Source organism: Lissotriton vulgaris, chromosome 1_1 (assembly GCF_964263255.1).
Source record: "Lissotriton vulgaris chromosome 1_1, aLisVul1.2, whole genome shotgun sequence".
Classification (NCBI taxonomy): Eukaryota; Metazoa; Chordata; class Amphibia; order Caudata; family Salamandridae; genus Lissotriton; species Lissotriton vulgaris.
In genome coordinates, this window is record NC_141685.1 from 1633791019 (window position 1) to 1633808406 (window position 17388).

Below are 17388 nucleotides of genomic sequence, written 5' to 3' on the forward strand. Positions count from 1 at the left end.
AGTTCTGGAATTTGCATGGATCCACACATTTCCACCCACCTCGCGTTCCCCAAAGTCTTCTGAGAAAAATGGTATCTCACTTGTGTGGGTCGGCCTAGTGCCCGCGACAGGAAACGGCGCAAAACACAACGTGGTCACACCTCAATTTCGCAGTGAAAAATGACCCTTTTTTTGCAAAGTGCCTAGCTGTAGTGTTTGAACCCTACCTCTGCCGGCACCTAGAGAAACCTAGCAAACCTATACATTTTTGAAAACTAAACACCCAGGGGAATGAAGGATAGGGTGACTTGACTGCCTCCCACCAGGTTCTGTTACCCAGAATCCCTTGCAAACCTAAAAAATTGTCAACATAAATACATTTTCCCTACATTTCTGTGGTGGAAAGTTCTGGAATCTGCGTGGATACACAAATTTCACCCACCCTGCATCCCCCAAAGTCTTACAAGAAAAATGGTACCTCACTTGTGTGGGTCGGCCTAGTGCATGCGACAGGAACCGGCCCAAAACGCAACGTGGTCACACCTCAATTTCACAATGAAAAATTACCCTTTTTTTGCAAACTGCCTAGCTGTAGTTTTTGAACCATAGCTCTGCCGGCACCTAGGGAAACCTAACAGACCTATACATTTTTTAAAACTATACGCCCAGGGGAATTCAGGATGGGATGACTTAACTGGCTTTCACCAGGTTCTATTACCGAGAATCCCTTGCAAGCCTAAAGAATTGTAAAAAAACACAATTTCCCCACATTTATGCGGTGGAAAATTCTGGAATATGCATGTATCCACAAATTTCCTTCCACCCAGCCTTCCCCCGGTCTTCCGATAAAAATTGTACCTCACTTGCATGGGTTGGTCAAGGAACCGCGACAGGCAAGGGCCCAAAACCTATTGATGTGATATCAAAATTACCTATCACAAACCAACCTGGTTTTGCATGGGGGTCCCATGAGATTTTGGCCCGGAACTCAGCAGCCATCTAGGGAAACCTACCTAACTCATACATTTCTTGAAACTAGACACCAAGGGGAGTCCAGCGGGGTATAGCTTGCGAGGGTCCCCCATCATTCTCCTACCCAGAATCCCCTGCAAACCTCAAATTTTGCCGAAAAATTCATTTTTTTCTCACATTTCTGTGGTGGAAAGTTCTGGAATCTGTGTGGATTCACCGCGCCAGCACAAATGTCCTACCACCCTACCACCCAGCGTTCCCCTTGTTCTCCTGAGTAAAATGATACCTCACTTGTGTGGGTGGGCCAAAAGCCTGTGGCTAGGAAGAGCCCAAAACATAGGGATTTAGAGTATAGCACCGAGAATTCTAAGCGCTACATTTTTTTCAAAATTAGTTTTTAGCCAATTCTGCTTTAGACACCCACACAAGTGAGGTATCATTTTACTTGGGACACTAAGGGGAACGCTGTGGGGTTGAAAATACGTGCCAGCACGGTGATTCCACACAAAAATATGTAGAAAATGAGGATTTTTCAGCTCAATTTGAGGTTTGCATGACATTCTGGGTAGGAAAACGTTGGGGGATTTATTTATTTATTTTATGCAATTTTTAGAGCGCACAAATACCCGTACGGGTGTCTCGGCGCTATCGTTACAGAACTCACTTCTTACGATGAGGGGGAATTTAGGATGAAAACAACCATGTTTTGAGGCTCTTTCTGAATTTTAGTAGCGTAGGGGCAGTTTTAATGTGGAGTGGTAGTGTGTTCCACAATTTGGCAGTTGCGATGGTGAAGCATCTGTCTCCCCAGTTGGTCGTTCTTGTCCGTGGAACTTTCAGCAGGTGGGCTGAGGACAATCGTAATGTTCTAAGATGTTCCACTGGACAGAGGGCTTTTTTTAGGAACTGTGGTCCGGGATTGTTTAGAGTTTTGTAGGCTATACAAAGAGCCTTAAATTTAATTCGGCTCCTGATAGGGAGCCAGTGTAGCTCTTTGATGTAAGGGGAGGTTGAGGTGAATTTAGGGATGGATAATAGGATTCTGGCCGCGGCGTTTTGCACCGTCTGGAGTTTATTTAGTACCTTTTCCTGAGCGTTCAGAACAAGGGAGTTACAGTAATCAGTTCTTGAGAACACTAAGGTACTGATCAATGTTTTGCCCGCAGACTGCGGTAAATAGGGGAGTAGTTTTTTTATTCTTTTTAGGATGTAGAAGGCAGAGGATACCACAGCGTTGGCGTGATGGAGGAAAGTCAATTTGTTGTCAAATGTGACTCCCAAATTGCGCACCTTGACTACCAGTTGGGGGGGGGGCACGCAAGCCATACCTCATTGGACTCCTCCGGGTGTCTAGTTTTCAGAAATGTTTGAGTTTGGTACTTTCCCAAGATGGCCACCGAGCCCGGGGCCAAAATCTCAGGTCCTCCCCCACATAACCAGGTAGTTTTGTTATGGGTAATTTTGAAGTCTCCACAGTACGATTTGGGACATTTCCTGTTACAGCCACTATGCTTACCCACACAAGTGAGGTACCATTTTTATTGGGAGACCTGGGGGAACACTGTGTGGCAGGAAATGTGTGGATCCACGTAGATTCCAGAACGTTTCCAGACAGAAATTTTAGAAAAAGTGATTTATTTCAGCTAAATTTGAGGTTTGCAGTGGATTGTTGTTAGGAAAACGTTACGAGACTCATGCAGGCCATACCTCGCTGGACTCGACTATGTAGTTTTCAGAAATGTGTGGGTTTTATAGGTTTCCCTAGATGGCCGCCATGCCCTGGGCTAAAAACTCATGGGACCCCCCTTGCAAAACAAGGTTGTTTTGTGATAGGACATTTTGATGTCGCCTCAAGAGGTTTTGGGCCTTTTCCTGTCGCGGGTACTTGACCCACCAACACAAGTGAGGTACCATTTTTATTGGGAGACCTGGGGAAATGCTGGGTGGGGGGAAATTTGTGGATCCACATAGATTCCAGAACTTTCTCACACAGAACTTTGAGAAGAAAGTGATTTTTCAGCTAAATTTGAGGTTTGCAGGGGATTCTGGGTAGGAAAACGTTGGGGGACCCATGCAAGCCATACCTTGCTCGACTCTCCCGGGTATCTAGTTTTCAGAAATATGTGGGTTTGGTAGGTTTACCTAGATGGCGGCCAAGCCTAGATGAGACCCCCCTTGCAAAAGCAGGTTGTTTTGTGATAGGTAATTTTGAAGTAGCCTCAATAGGTTTTGGGCCCTTGCCTGTTGCGGGCACTAGGTCTACCCAAACAAGTGAGGCACCATTTTTCTCGGAAGGCTTTGAGAAACGTGGGGTGGGTGGAAATTTATGGATCCACACAGATTTCAGAACTTTCCACCACAGAAATGTGAGGAAAATGTGTTTTCTTTTACAAATTTCTAGGTTTGCAAGGGATTCAGGGTAATAGAACCTGGTGAGAGCCAGTCAAGTCAACCCATACTAGATTTCCTTGGGTGTCTAGTTTTCAAAAATGTATAGGTTTGCTTGGTTTCCCTAGATACCGGCAGAGCTAGGGTTCAAAGTCTACAGCTAGGCACTCTGCAAAAAAAGGGTTAGTTTTCACTGTGAAAATGTGGTGCGTCCACGTTGCATTTTGGGCCGTGTCTTGTCGCGGGCACTAGGCCTATCCATGCAAGTGAGGTAACATTTTTCTTGGAAGACTTTGGAGAACGTGGGGTGGGTGGAATTTTCTGTATCCACGCAGGTTCTAGAACTTTCCCCCACACAAAAGTGAGGAAAACTTGTTTTTTGAACAAATTTTTAGGTGTGGAAGGGATTCTGGGTAACAGAACCTGGTGAGAGTCAGTCAAGTTACCCCATCCTGGATTCCCCTGGGTGTCTAGTTTGTAAAAATTTGCAGGTTTGCTAGGTTTTCCTATGTGCCTGCTGGGCTAGGGCCCAAAATCGACAGGTAAGCATATTGCTAAAAACAAATCTGTGCCTAGTCGGCTTTCTGCTGACCTGGGGGGGGGGAGGGGGATATCGGTGGTTGGGTTGCCCGATATGCCCCCAAGGGGCAGAAACACTGTTTATTTATTTATTTTTATTTTATTTTTTATAATTACATTTGTTAAGCGCGCAGCTACCCGGAGGTTTCCCGGCGCTAAAGCAAACTGAACGGTGAAAGAGTGAGAGGAATGTCAGACCAGGAGACTAGGTGTTAAAAAGCCAAGTTTTGATTCCTTTACGGAATGCCAGTAAACACAATTCAGAGCGCAAAGATTGAGGTAGGGAGTTCCATAAGGAGGGTGCCAGCAGGGAAAACGACCGTCCTCCCATTTTGGCTCTGTTGACGCGCGGGGTCCTGAACTTATTCTGAGTGGAAGACCTAAGTGTGCGGGGGGGAATGTATTGCTGAACCAAAGTAGAGAGATAATGAGGGGCTCTTCCAGTCATAATCTTGTGCATGTAGCAAAGTGCTTTGAATTTAATTCTGCTCTCGATGCACAACCAGTGCAATTTACGCATGTGCTGTGTAACCGAGGATCTGGCAGGCAGGCGACAGATAAGGCGAACTGCCATATTCTGTACCACCTGGTATTTCCTGGTTACCTCCTTGCAGGCACCCAGGAGAAGAATGTTCCCATAGTCCAGGCGTGAGGTGACAAGAGCCTGGACTACAGTCCTCAGGGTGTCAGCAGGTAGCATCCACGTGATTTTCCTCAGCCACCTGATGATGGTGGTACAGGTGGCAGAGACTTTCACCACGTGATGTTTGAAGGATAGTTGGTTATCGAGGAGAACCCCAAGATTACGAGCAGACACGGTGGGAGTAGGTACAGGGCCCATCTCCGGTGGCCAATGTTGTGGGCCCCAGAGCGAGGTGTCTGAGCCAAACAGGAGCAGTTCTGTTTTGTCCCCGTTTAATTTTAATTTGTGCTCCAGCATCCAATCGGATATTTGTTTTAGCCCAGATTGAAGAGAGGAGGAGGGAAGGTTTTTATGGGTGGAAAGTGAGTAGATGACTTGAGTGTCATCAGCATAGGAATAAATTGTGAGACCAGCCTGTTCCGCTAAAAAAGCAAGAGGTCTCACATACAGGTTAAAGAAAAGGGGGCTGAGAATAGACCCTTGGGGAACACCGTGAGTGGAGGGGAGTACAGATGAAACAGAAGTGGACGAAAAAACTTGGAACGTGCGATCGGAAAGAAAATTAGCAATCCAGGCCAGGGCAGAACCACCAACACCAATATCCTTCAAGGTGGCCAACAAGATGGAATGGGAGACGGTGTCAAATGCGGCACTCAAGTCAAGCAAGATGAGTGCCACAGTCTCCCCATTGTCCACCTGGCGTCTGATGGTCTCTGACACACCAAGGAGAGTGGTTTCCGTAGAGAAGCCAGCCCTGAACCCGGATTGAGAACCATGAAGAAGACTAGAGGTTTCAACATAAGAATTGAGCAGGGATTTAACATGTTTCTCCAAGATCTTGGAAAAACATGAAAGCAAAGAAATAGGGCGAAAATTAGATGGGTTGTTGGGATCTGCGTTAGCCTTTTTTAATAGTGGGACCACCATTGCGTGCTTCCATTCATTTGGAACAATCGCTTCTGCTAGTGAGGCGTTCAAGACATCCAAAATAATGTGGAGTAGGGTTGGATCCAGTGAACTCAAAACTTGAGGGGGCATTGGGTCAAGGGGGGAACCAGATTTGATGTCTTGGAGATACTTCTTTAGGAGCACGGGGGAAATAGGATCCCAAACGTGGAGTGGAGGAGTAGTAGGCATAGAGCAGGAGATGGTAACAGGGGGGGAGTCGCATAGCACTTGGCTAGAGTGAGTAGAGGCAGCAGAAGTAGAATTAAAGATATCATAAATCCCAGCAATTTTCTCAAGAAAGAAGTTGGCTAAAGCATTGCACTGGGCAGTATCCAGACAGGGGTCCTTGGGTACAGAGGACGCACCAGACAGCTCTTTGACTATTTTAAACAGGGCCTTGGGTCTATTTTGAGCTGTAAGTATGGTACTATTAGCGAAGTTGGCTCTGGCGATATCACAAGCAGAGTGATAGGCTTTAAGGGCAGACTTGTATTTAGCTTTATGATCAGGGTTGTAGTTGGAACGCCATATGCGTTCCAACTTTTTACAGTTGGATTTTTCTAGGCGAAGGGAGTCGTTAAACCAGGGTGCCGGTGGATGATGAATTTGAGATTTATTTTTTTGAGTAGGAAGGCAAGTGTCCAAAGCAGTTGTCAACCACGATCTAACAGCAGGTAGTTCTTTAATGGTCATGCTGGAAACCGTGGGTTTTGAATTGGCGAGAAGAGAGTTTAATTTGTCTACATCTAGACGTTTCCAGTTCCTACTGGCTTTGTGAGGGAGATCAGGACTAGAGGAATTGGCCACAGTCGTTTTGATTGAAAAATTAGCAATAAAATGGTCAGACCAGAGGACCGGAGTTGAGGATTGATAGGAGATGCTAGTAAGGTTGGAAATGATGGGATCTAGAAGATTACCGGCCTTGTGAGTAGGGTCGGAATTGTGAAGGTGGAGGTCAAGCGCTTCAAGATCCTGTAGGAAGCGTTTAGAAATGGCACATGAAGGAGAGTTGAAATGAATATTCAAGTCACCAACGATCATGAAATTAGTTGATTGTACTAAAAGTGGGGCAATAAGGTCAGGAAGTGAGGCAGCCCAGCTGCTCGCAGAGCCCGGCGGGCGGTAAATCAGAGTACCCGTTAAAGTAAAATGAGGAGAGAGAGTTAGTTTGAATAAGCCAGCTTCACAGTTTGGAAAATCAAGGTCTTCCCATTTGCAAGAGAATTCTCTCTTGAAAATAATGGCAATCCCCCCGCCATCTTTAAGAACTCGATTTCGCCCCACGTAGGTGTAATCATTGGGGAGAGCCATGGCGATGTCGGGGCCAGAGCTGTCATTTAACCAAGTTTCTGTGACAAACATGGCAGCTGCACTAGCTGTCTCTAGGAGATCGAAAATATCTCTCTTATGTTTCGAGAGAGAGCGACAGTTAATACTGATGAAGCTCAGGAGGGGGCAGGGATTGTGCAAAGTAGATGGAGGGGCATTCTTAGGGGAGGAAAAATTCCAGAAAGTAGAGAGAGTACAGTCTATACTTGAATTGAAGGAGTCCAAGGCGAGGGAGCAGTGAGGGCAAGTGATGGGCGCATTTTGGCAATTCAGGATAATGTCCGAGGGACAGGATAGCCCCCGTAACTGAAGTAAGGCTGTAGCTAGTTTTTTGGGGGTGGGGGCATTGGTATGCCAATTCTGGACAGGCCCGACCCCTACACATAAAAAAGCCAGCATAATCGTTGGCGCCTAGTGGTTTTTTTTGCCCCCGGGAGAACAGATTGGGGCCTACAGCCCCCATCTTCCCCCCTAGGAGAGGCAGAAAGGCTGTAATTGTTGCGGGTGTTGGGTTTGGGCAGCCTCCACCCTAATAAAAATTTGCCCCAAAAAATCCCTAGCGTCTAGTGGGCTTTTAGCCCCCCAGGGGGGCAGATTGGGGGCTACTGCCCCATCTGCCCTCCAGGGGGGCAGGAAGGCTGTTATTTTTGCGGGGGATGGGGTGGGGTCAAGGGCATGCCCATTTTGGGAGTCCCCACCCTAATTAAAATTTGCCCCCAAAAAATCCCTGGCATCTAGTGGGCTTTTTGCTTCCCCGGCGGGGCAGATTCGAAGCTAATACCCCCATCTGCCCCCCAGGGGGGGCAGAAATTCCACTAGAAGCCAGGGTTTTTTGGGGCAAATTTTAATTAGGGTAGGGGCTACCCAAAACGGGTATGCCAATGCCCCCACCCAAATTAAAATTTACCTAAAAAAATCCCTGGCTTCTAGTGGCCTTTCTGCCCCCCGGGGGGAAGATTGGGGGCTACTGCCCCATCTGCCCTCCAGGGGGGGAAGAAAGGCTGTTATTTTTTGCGGGGGATGGGGTGGGGTCAAGGGCATGCCCATTTTGGGAGTCCCCACCCTAAATAAAATTTGCCCCCAAAAAATCCCTGGCATCTAGTGGGCTTTTTGCTTCCCCGGCGGGGCAGATTCGGGGCTAATACCCCCATCTGCCCCCCAGGGGGGGCAGAAATTCCACTAGAAGCCAGGGTTTTTTGGGGCAAATTTTAATTAGGGTAGGGGCTACCCAAAACGGGTATGCCAATGCCCCCACCCAAATTAAAATTTACCTAAAAAAATCCCTGGCTTCTAGTGGCCTTTCTGCCCCCCGGGGGAAGATTGGGGGCTACTGCCCCATCTGCCTTCCAGGGGGGGAAGAAAGGCTTTTATTTTTGCGGGGAGGGGTGAGGGCATGTGCATGCCCATTTTGGGAGCCCCCACCCTAATTCAAATTCGCCCAAAAAAAATCCCTGGCATCTAGTGGGCTTTTTGCCCCCTGCGGGGCAGATTAGGGGCTAATGCCCCCATCTGCCCCCCCAGGGGGGAGCAGAAAGTCCACTAGATGCCAGGGAGTTTTTTGGGCAAATTTTATTTAGAGTGGGGGCTCCCCAAAACGGGCATGTCAATGCTCCCACCCTAATTAAAATTTGGCCATAAAATCTCTGGCGTCTACTCGGCTTTTTGCCCCCCCCCCCCCCCCCCGGGGGGCAGATTTGGGCCTAATGACCCATCAGCATCCCAGGGGGGCAGAAAGGCTGTTATTTTTGCGGAGTGGATAGGGGCGTGGGCATGCCCATATTGGGCTGCCCCCACCACAAATTACAATTTAAAAAAATCCCTGGTTTATAGTGGGCTTTTTGCCCCCCCGGGGGGCAGAAAGGCTGTACAGTTTGCGGGGTGGGGGCATGGACATGCCCTTTATCGGCAGCCCCCACCCTAATAAATTATGCGGTAATGAAATAATATCCCTCGGGTCTAGTGGGATTTTTGCCCCCCGGGGGGAAGATTGGAGGCTAATGCCTCAATCTACCCCCCAGGGGGGGCAAAATGACTAAATTACACCAAAGCAATTTGGGGGGAGCAAAAGCCCTTGCCCAAGGGGCCGCTCTCCCCTCCCTGGTGTCTAGTGGGTGGATCCCTGCTTGGGGATTGGCCTCCGGGTCAATCCCCAAGCAGGGATACACTGGGGAGGGGTACCATTGGAAAGGGGAGATTCTCCCCTTTCCAATAATACCTCTCCTGTTTTTCAACGTGCCCGGGGGCTGAGATAGCCCCCTTAGCACGTAGAAACTGTAACTGAAATGAGCCTCTTGGCTCATTTCAGTTTCGGTTTCACTGAAATGCCGTCAGCGCGATGTGCGCTCTGATCGTCATTTCAGGGAAACCTGGGGGGGGGGCCTCGGGAGTTGGGGAAGCTCTTCCCCAGCTCCTGAGGCTTTGGGGAAGAAAAGGGAATCCCTCTAGTGCCCGCACCAGAGGGATTTTGGGGGGTAGGGAGTCATGACGAGCTGAGCTCGTCATGAGCACACGAGCACTGTGCGCCATGACGAGCTCAGCTCATCATGAGCACCGAAATGGTTAATACACCAATGCTGGCTAAGGTGTTTGATTGGTTTCGACAAAACCAACTGTCATGCAATTTCGCCAATACCGAAATCATCTTTTTTGGACATACCCTGGGCAATGAATGGCGAAATTGGTGGCCTCAGGATCAACCTTCTCCTCCTAGACCTGTCACCATCGAGAAAAATCTCGGAGTCTTTCTTGATTCGGAACTTTCTATGAAATCGCAGGAATCTGTGGCTGACACGTGTTTTAGGCTCCTTAAAATGATGAGGAACTTCTTACCACTGCTGCCGCTGTCCCATAGAAAGATGGTAGTCCAAGCCTTGATCATGTCAAGGCTGGATTACGCCAATGTATTATATAGGGCATCCAAACTATGTGCTGGGCCACCTACAGGTCGTGAAAAATGCGGCAGCCAGAGCATTCTCTTTGGTTGGCCATAGGACCCACATAGCGAGTCATCTGAAAACCTTACACTGGCGTTCAGTGAAAAATAGGATTTTGTGCTCACTTTTAAAGCCCTTCATAACAGTGGGGCTCAGTACATCAGAAAGAGAATTACACCCTATGTTCCAGTCAGGACTTTAAGGTCATCGGCCCAACATTTGTTATTGGTGCCTAAATTCTTTAGGACCAGAAAGGGGGGAACGCTCCTTTCAGGTGGTAGTAGGCAGTCTGTGGAATTCATTGCCTCTCTCCCTCAGACAAGAATCAGAACTTCTTAGCTTCAGACACCAACTTAATACCTGGCTGTTCCATCAGTAATGCAGTTGTTGTAGGATTGTGAGTGAGTGACTAGGCTCTCTCTTTTCAAGGAGTATTTGTTCTTAGCGCCGGGACACTCCTCGGAGTAGCCGCGCTCTACAAAGACATTAACAAGTGTTATATGTAAAACCCAGATCTGTCATGCACAATCTGATACAGTGCAGTCAAAAGGAGGCTCACAGCCCCATACCGTATATTCTGTCAAGCTCAGAGAACTTATTTCTGCCTATTCAGGTCAGCCTCTTCTTTCTTTGTTGGGTTGCATTGCAAAAACTTTTCACATCTATTCAAAGGCTGACAACTGGTTGGGAGCTAGCAGAGGATTATGCTCAGTAGACTTCTGACAGTTCAGGCTGGTAAAGGGTAACTGTCTCAAATGTACTCCTCTTTAATATTGATTAAAAATCCTGTTTCACCATTGAATTGGATTGTTAATTACTATTACAAATAGTTGTTTAATTATGTTTTCTAGCTAGCCCCCTTTCCATAGATACAATATTAGTTTTTAATATTGCTTCCAGTGTTTCTCTTTGGGCCAGGCAGAATTCGTACAGTGAAAATGGCTTTGAGGGCTAGTCACTGTAAGGAAATGATAACTTTAAATTCCTATTTTTATACCATGCAACCTGCTTTGTGGGACCACAGCCTACATAGGAGTGGATTGTTAATATCTAAAAGGAAGGTTTTTTCCCGTCAAAAGGATTTATTTTGGCAGGTCGAAAAGCAGTCAGGCCACAATGATTGGCTTGAAGCCATGTTTGCACTGCCACTGAAGTGGATGGCGCAATAGGTGCAGCAGTCCAACAGTGGCATTTTAACCTCTAGGCACTAGTTACACGTTGTACCATTTATTAGAGACATATAGGCAAGTTAAGTATACTAATTAGCAATATGCCAATTCAACCATGTTTAATGGGGGAACAAAGGCACTTTACCATTGGTTAGCAGGGTCAAAGAGCAAAGATTTCTAAGGCCAGCAAACATATAGGGTCCAGTAAAAGGCAAAATATATTGTGTGAGAGCTCAGAAAAGGTGGACTTCCTAAAACCATCCAGCACTTTCTAAATGCATCCTCAAAAGAAGATAACCTCCTTCCATCTCCTTACATGAAGCCATGCGTTCTATGTGGGAAATGTATTAGACATCATCCACATCTCTCTTCTGACATGTGTCTTCCTCTCATACTTGAAAACTACCAAATGTACAAAAAACTCAACCTTGAATAGGATAAGTTTTCCAGTTACCACCACATCACATGCCTTCCAATCCTGGGCAAAATTCAGAAAAAGGCAGTGGGTAACCAACTTCATGAACGCCTAGATTTTCATGCCTCCGCCAACACTAACTATCAGGGTTTCATCTAAATGCTGTTGATAACAAGGTATTGGATGATTTTTTAACATTCATTGCTATCGTTAACCATGTTTATTGGTGCTGATCAACTTGACAGCAGCCTTTGATACCATCAACAACCAAGTCTTACTTAAAACTCACTGCTCAAGCATTGGCATCGCTGACACCATCTTAAATTGGGTCACCTTATTCCGTCCTGCCCAAAAACAATTTGTACAGGTGACGTACTCGAATTCTATACCAATTATTGCCTTCTGCTGGATTCCACAGAGATCAATACTCAAACCCATGATGGTTAAACTGTACATAGAGCCACTAGCAGTACTACACAGCTAACACAACACTGCCTCCCAGAAATATATTGATAAGATGCAACCATACAAGTCATCGGCAATAGCATCCTTAAACTCAGATTCTGCTAAGGTTTTACAAACCTGAATGTCTGCAGCATTGCTGCATCACAACCCGTCTTATTTTCCAAAGTTCTGCATCTGGACATTCCCATTTTTGCATATCTCAGTTCTATAATTCTGCTTTTTCATTGAACCTGAATGAGATTTCTAGAGTTTTACCCTCTAATAATAAATAAATAAATAATAGTCTTCACAATAAGAAATTTTTGATCCCCTATACACTATCCCCTAACTATTAAGGGTAAGTAAGCAAGTAAGGCCTGTTATGTGGGTTCTTGCAGCTTTAGATCTCTACTAGAATTCAATAATGGTAAACTTTTTCAGCCAAGCAAAGGTGTGCCTATTTGTATTCAGAGTCCAAAGCGCATATCTTGATCCAGGGGTGGTCCATCCACTTCTGCAAAAGTGACAACACAAAAATAAGAAACTGACAGTTTTGCAAATGCAAAGGAAATGATTATTAGCACTGGAGTTTACATATGCGTGTATAGATGGTATGTCCAATATAATGGACCATAATATCACACGGAAACATATTGATGTTCATCTGCCCAGGGTCTGAACAAGTAATAAAGGAGAAGTGCTATCACATTACATACCTGGTAGACATCAGCCAGGACCTGTCTGATATCCTCTGTGGACTGAAAAACTTTCTGATAGACAGAGTGGATCTCTTCCAGACTTAAATGACCCAAGCATGTTTCTTCCAGGGGTTCTGACTCATCTCGATCCATATTAGAGGCACACGGATACTATGAGCTGTACATGTTAAGAGGCATATTGCACTGCCATCCTGAAAGAGAATAGGGTAATATTCTATTACATGTTTCTTGTATAAACAAATCAAAAAATAGTCATTCGTGTTTTGTGTACTACCATGGCTGTCAGGCAGTCATAGATTTGTGGCTTCATAAATACCAATTCAATACCCATGCAAAGTGATACTAGGCTGGACGGTACTTATTTTGTGTACCTTCCGGGAACAACAGAAGTAAACAGATGGGCATCGGCCCAGATGTTGTCAGGTCCATGATCAGCATATTACATAACAATTTCAGCAGAAGATGCAAGCTGCTCAGCTATCTTACCCGTCTTAGTCCCAAAACATTACCAGATTTGAAGTACACAACTCATCCAACTACAGGACACCATTTGACTGCAAGGGCTATTGTGTGGTTGTTAAATCTAGTCAACGCTTATAAAGGGATTGCTTTACAAACATGTCCTCTGCAGTCTGGTACCTACAAATCCACAAATATGTTTTCATTCACTGTTATTGAACTTTGGTGAGCTCATATCTCCTTCCAGTCATTGGTTATCCATGACCTGACCAGACCATAATTTAAAAAAAGTTGACCAATGTCTCTGCCCAGACTACAACAGTAGGGAAAGCGGTAGATTTCAGAGGGATGAAATTTACTATTTGTACTCCAAACATTGCAACAGTAGGCAGTAGATCATTTATTGTATTTGATTAATTAAAACCATTACAAAATTATACTTTAAAATTCATGTTTTTTTAGGAAAAGAGGGGAAGAGAGGTGTTGAGAAGGAAAAGACCACATCATCGGTGGCATGGCCATTGCAGGTGCTTAAAATTGATGTCAAGGAGAATCAACTTGATACTCTAGATAAAAACGTAGTTAATGATAAACCCTTGGACCTTCTAATACACTGCCACACTAACACATGGGTACAGGTCAAACTAGACAATGGCACACATCTTTTGAGGCACATACTAACTTCGGAGGGGCTCAACCAGGGTTGTGTGCTAGCGCCAACGTTGTTCAACCAGTACATGGAAGACATGACATCAATTTTAAGCACCTGCAATGCCCATGCCCCCGAGGATGTGGTCCTGGCAAGCCATACCCAGGTGGGGATGCAATGTCTACCTGACAAAACGCAAGAGTATGCAGCAGAAAAAACCTATAAGTGAACCTTGAAAAAACAAAAACCCTGACAATTAAAAATGGCAAACGATGGCCCCACACTTGGTACCTGCAAAAACACGCCAATCGAAAACACCTTGGATTACAAATGCCTAGGGGTAATTATTGATGAAGGTGGTCAATTTTCCAGTCAACGCGAAACAATCGGAAGGGAGAGGATGGCAATAGCAAAAACATTAAGGCAGTTAAAAACAAAACTTACAGGTAGGCCCAACCTTTTCTCCCCTCCTCCAGGTAGCGAAAGCAAACTTTCTACCTACCATCACTTACTGCAGTGAAGCCCTGAGGGGTAGGGACTCAAAAACTTTGGATACCACAATAGCCAGGGCCTACAGAATCTTGTTTAACATTCCAACTTATGCCTCACCATCCCAGATCCCGTTAGAGTTCGGCCTAACCAAACAACTTCACAAAGCAGGCAGGCCCAAGCAAAGAAACAAGTGTTAATCATTTAAAAGTACCAAAACAACAGGTAAGCAAGAAAAATAACACAATAAACCCCATCACCAATTTATATAAATAGAATATATTTTTCACCTTACATAAACACCAAAACTACATAAATCTATTGAGGAAACACGAGATATGATTTTTCCAATGTAAGTAAAGTGATGTTAACTTAGTCTTTAAAGGCAATAAATGGTTGCAAGCTGTTTATAGTCAACGGGCTAAAACTCCTGTTAGAACACTCTTGGCCTAACCACAGCGGTTGGGAGTCAGTCAAATGGACCACTCAGGTCCAGGGGGACAGTTACCTGTCACTTTCAGAAATCTTGGGGGCTTTAGTGCACTTTTTTCCTTTCAACGCGGTCCAGTCAACAAGAAGTCCTGATGCTGTGGATGCTGAGATGCTGAAGATGTTGAAGCTGCTAGAGATGCTGCAGAGATATGGTGAATGTTCCTGGGGCCACACTGGTATCCACCAGCATCAGGGATTGTCTCTGACATCAGGTCATGGTCTCAGACGTCGCAGTTCGGTGCAGGTCTAGTTGCCACTGGTGAACTGGCCGCCCGGTTCCAGCAGTCACTTGTAATTTTTTTTTTCATGGTAGGTAGCCATGGGTCCCAGGGCCTGGGGACATCTGGGGATTTGGTCTCCCAGCAGAACTTTGGCATCCAATGACAGGCAGATGTTCCTGGACAGCTGGGCTTTTGAGAGTGCAGGATTTCTTCAGCTTTTGTAAATCTGGTGCTGAACAAGGAGCTAGCTAACTAGCCCCTGGAGTCACTTCTTCCATCCTGTCCTGGCACCAGTGGAGCTATTTTGCATGTGTGAACAGCAGGTACAGTTGTCTTTGCACGTGCCGCAGGTGCAGTCCAGTCTTTGGTATAGCTTCTCTTTGCTGGGTCTAAGAGGCATCAGGGCAGACCATCTTCTGTCTTCCTTCCAGTCCAGTAGTGATCTCGGACTGTGGGTCTTGGGTGCTACTTTTATGCCATCTTCTGATTTATGGGAGGGAAGGACTCACTAGCTAATGGGGCAATAGTTGCATGGGGCAACCATTCCCACTTTACATCCCTTCCTGGGGGGTTTGGCCACCAAAAATCCCAGGGCACCCCTCATCACCGAATCCAAAATGGTGCAAACCTTCCCCTGTGAGGAACCCTTGGCAATCCCCTGGGGTGTACCCCTGCATGATCTGCCAATCTTCCTGGAAAGCCAGTTATACAACAGGTTTCCACCCTCTGAAAGAGATGCCAGCCTTCTGACTACACCAAGGAGAGGGCAGACGAAGGTGTGATGGCCATTTGCTTCACTGAGGTGATAGCCTCTTTGAAGCAGGGCCATCTGTGGCCACTGCACAGTAGTCATGTTGCTGGAGGACGCCACACCTCATCCCTTCAGCAAACCTCTTTTATTCCCTGTTCCTGGGAGTGCAGGGGGGCAGCATGTTCTTTTGATGGACACATTCTACAGATAGTCAGGAAAGGCTCCCAGAGGTTTGGGCAATAAATTGGTGGCTTTCTAAAGTCACTTTTATATTAAACTTTACCTTGGCCCCTTCGTTGCGGCGTGGGTTTTGCTGTAGTGTGGGGGAGGGGCGGGGTGTGGCGCTGCGGTGCTCCTGACGGCTCCCGGTTGTAATAAATTACGGTAGGCGCGTGCTCATGACGGCCGGGAACTGTCAGAATTCCGCGCACTGATTAATTCGCCTGCACAGGTGGGGAATTAATTGTGTGTCGGAGGAGTGGCAATGTTCTGACAGCTCGCGGCCATCATGATCACACGCCTACGGTGACTCATGATGGTCGGGAGCCGTGATGAGCACAGAAGGTGTTAAAAACAGTCATAGCAATGAGTTAGGTTTAATGCAGTGCTTAATTTGTGCCGGTGCTTTCCGGGGCTCAGCACCGGCACTTATTTGTCAGGGCCGGAGCTACAACATTTTTCTCCCTCCGCAGTGAACCATATAATCATTTGAATATAAATCTACCTGTCCCACAGCTAGCGCCCACGTCGACGCGCCTCTGACACCTTAGTGTGCTGGCTGCTGCTCAGCTCAGCTCCCCGCAGACTTGACACTTCATTAAAGATCGCTCTTGGTGAGAGCCTAGTGTTACAATGTTACAATCTGCCAGTGTCTTCCCAAGCGTTAGCTGTGCCGCCAGCGCGGCGTCGTGTGGGGGTATCATGACCTCACGTCCTTTACAGGAAGGAAGTGAGGTCGATCTGAAGCGGCGGCCGGGGACTCGACTGCAGTTAATAACTTGCAAGACTCTGAGCTATAACCCGGCCGGCGTGGCCGGAGTTCCGAGGAGCCGGTAGCTGTGCAGGTCAGTGTGTGCTGCTTTGGTTTATTTTGGCTGTCTGCAGGCCTTGTTGGGTCTCGTGCACAGGAGAGGCTGGCATTGCCGCAGGAAGGTCCGAGTCGGGATGCAACCGCCAGCTACAACACCACGTTGGCTCTCGCCTACCCTCTAAGACAGCATGCGGGGCTTAGCCCAAGTTGCAAATCAGTGCTTAATTTGTAAAATTAGAAGTGCAGGTGCTGAAAAGTTTTCGTAGGAGGCCACCACCCACTTTCCTAGCTCCACCTACATCCTCTATTGGCTCCACCCACTTAAACTATTAGCTCCAATGATATGTACCCCATGATGTGGCCTAGATAATGCCTGATGGAGCAACTTAGGCTACAAAGGTTAATACGTCAAGGCTAGTCAGATTTTTGTGCAAAGCACATCCTGAATTTATGTTTTTTGAAGGCGCTCTATTACCTCTAATGACATTATTTGAATTGAGTTACTTGCCGCATTAAATTAAATTGGTGACTACTTCTGTAGCCAACAAGAATGTTAACACATTTTAGGTCTCTAAAGGAAAAGGAATATTGGTGAAAGCTATTATCAAAAGCGTTGTCAATGTGCTGTACAGTCTATGGATTATGAGAAAGGCTGGCTCTTTTGCTGCTCATGATGTAGTACAGAGGGCAGGTGAAATTTATCTTTTATCAATAAGTAAATCTGTGAGCAGTATGTACATGGGGCCTCTCGGACACTTAGGGTGCAAATTTACTTAATT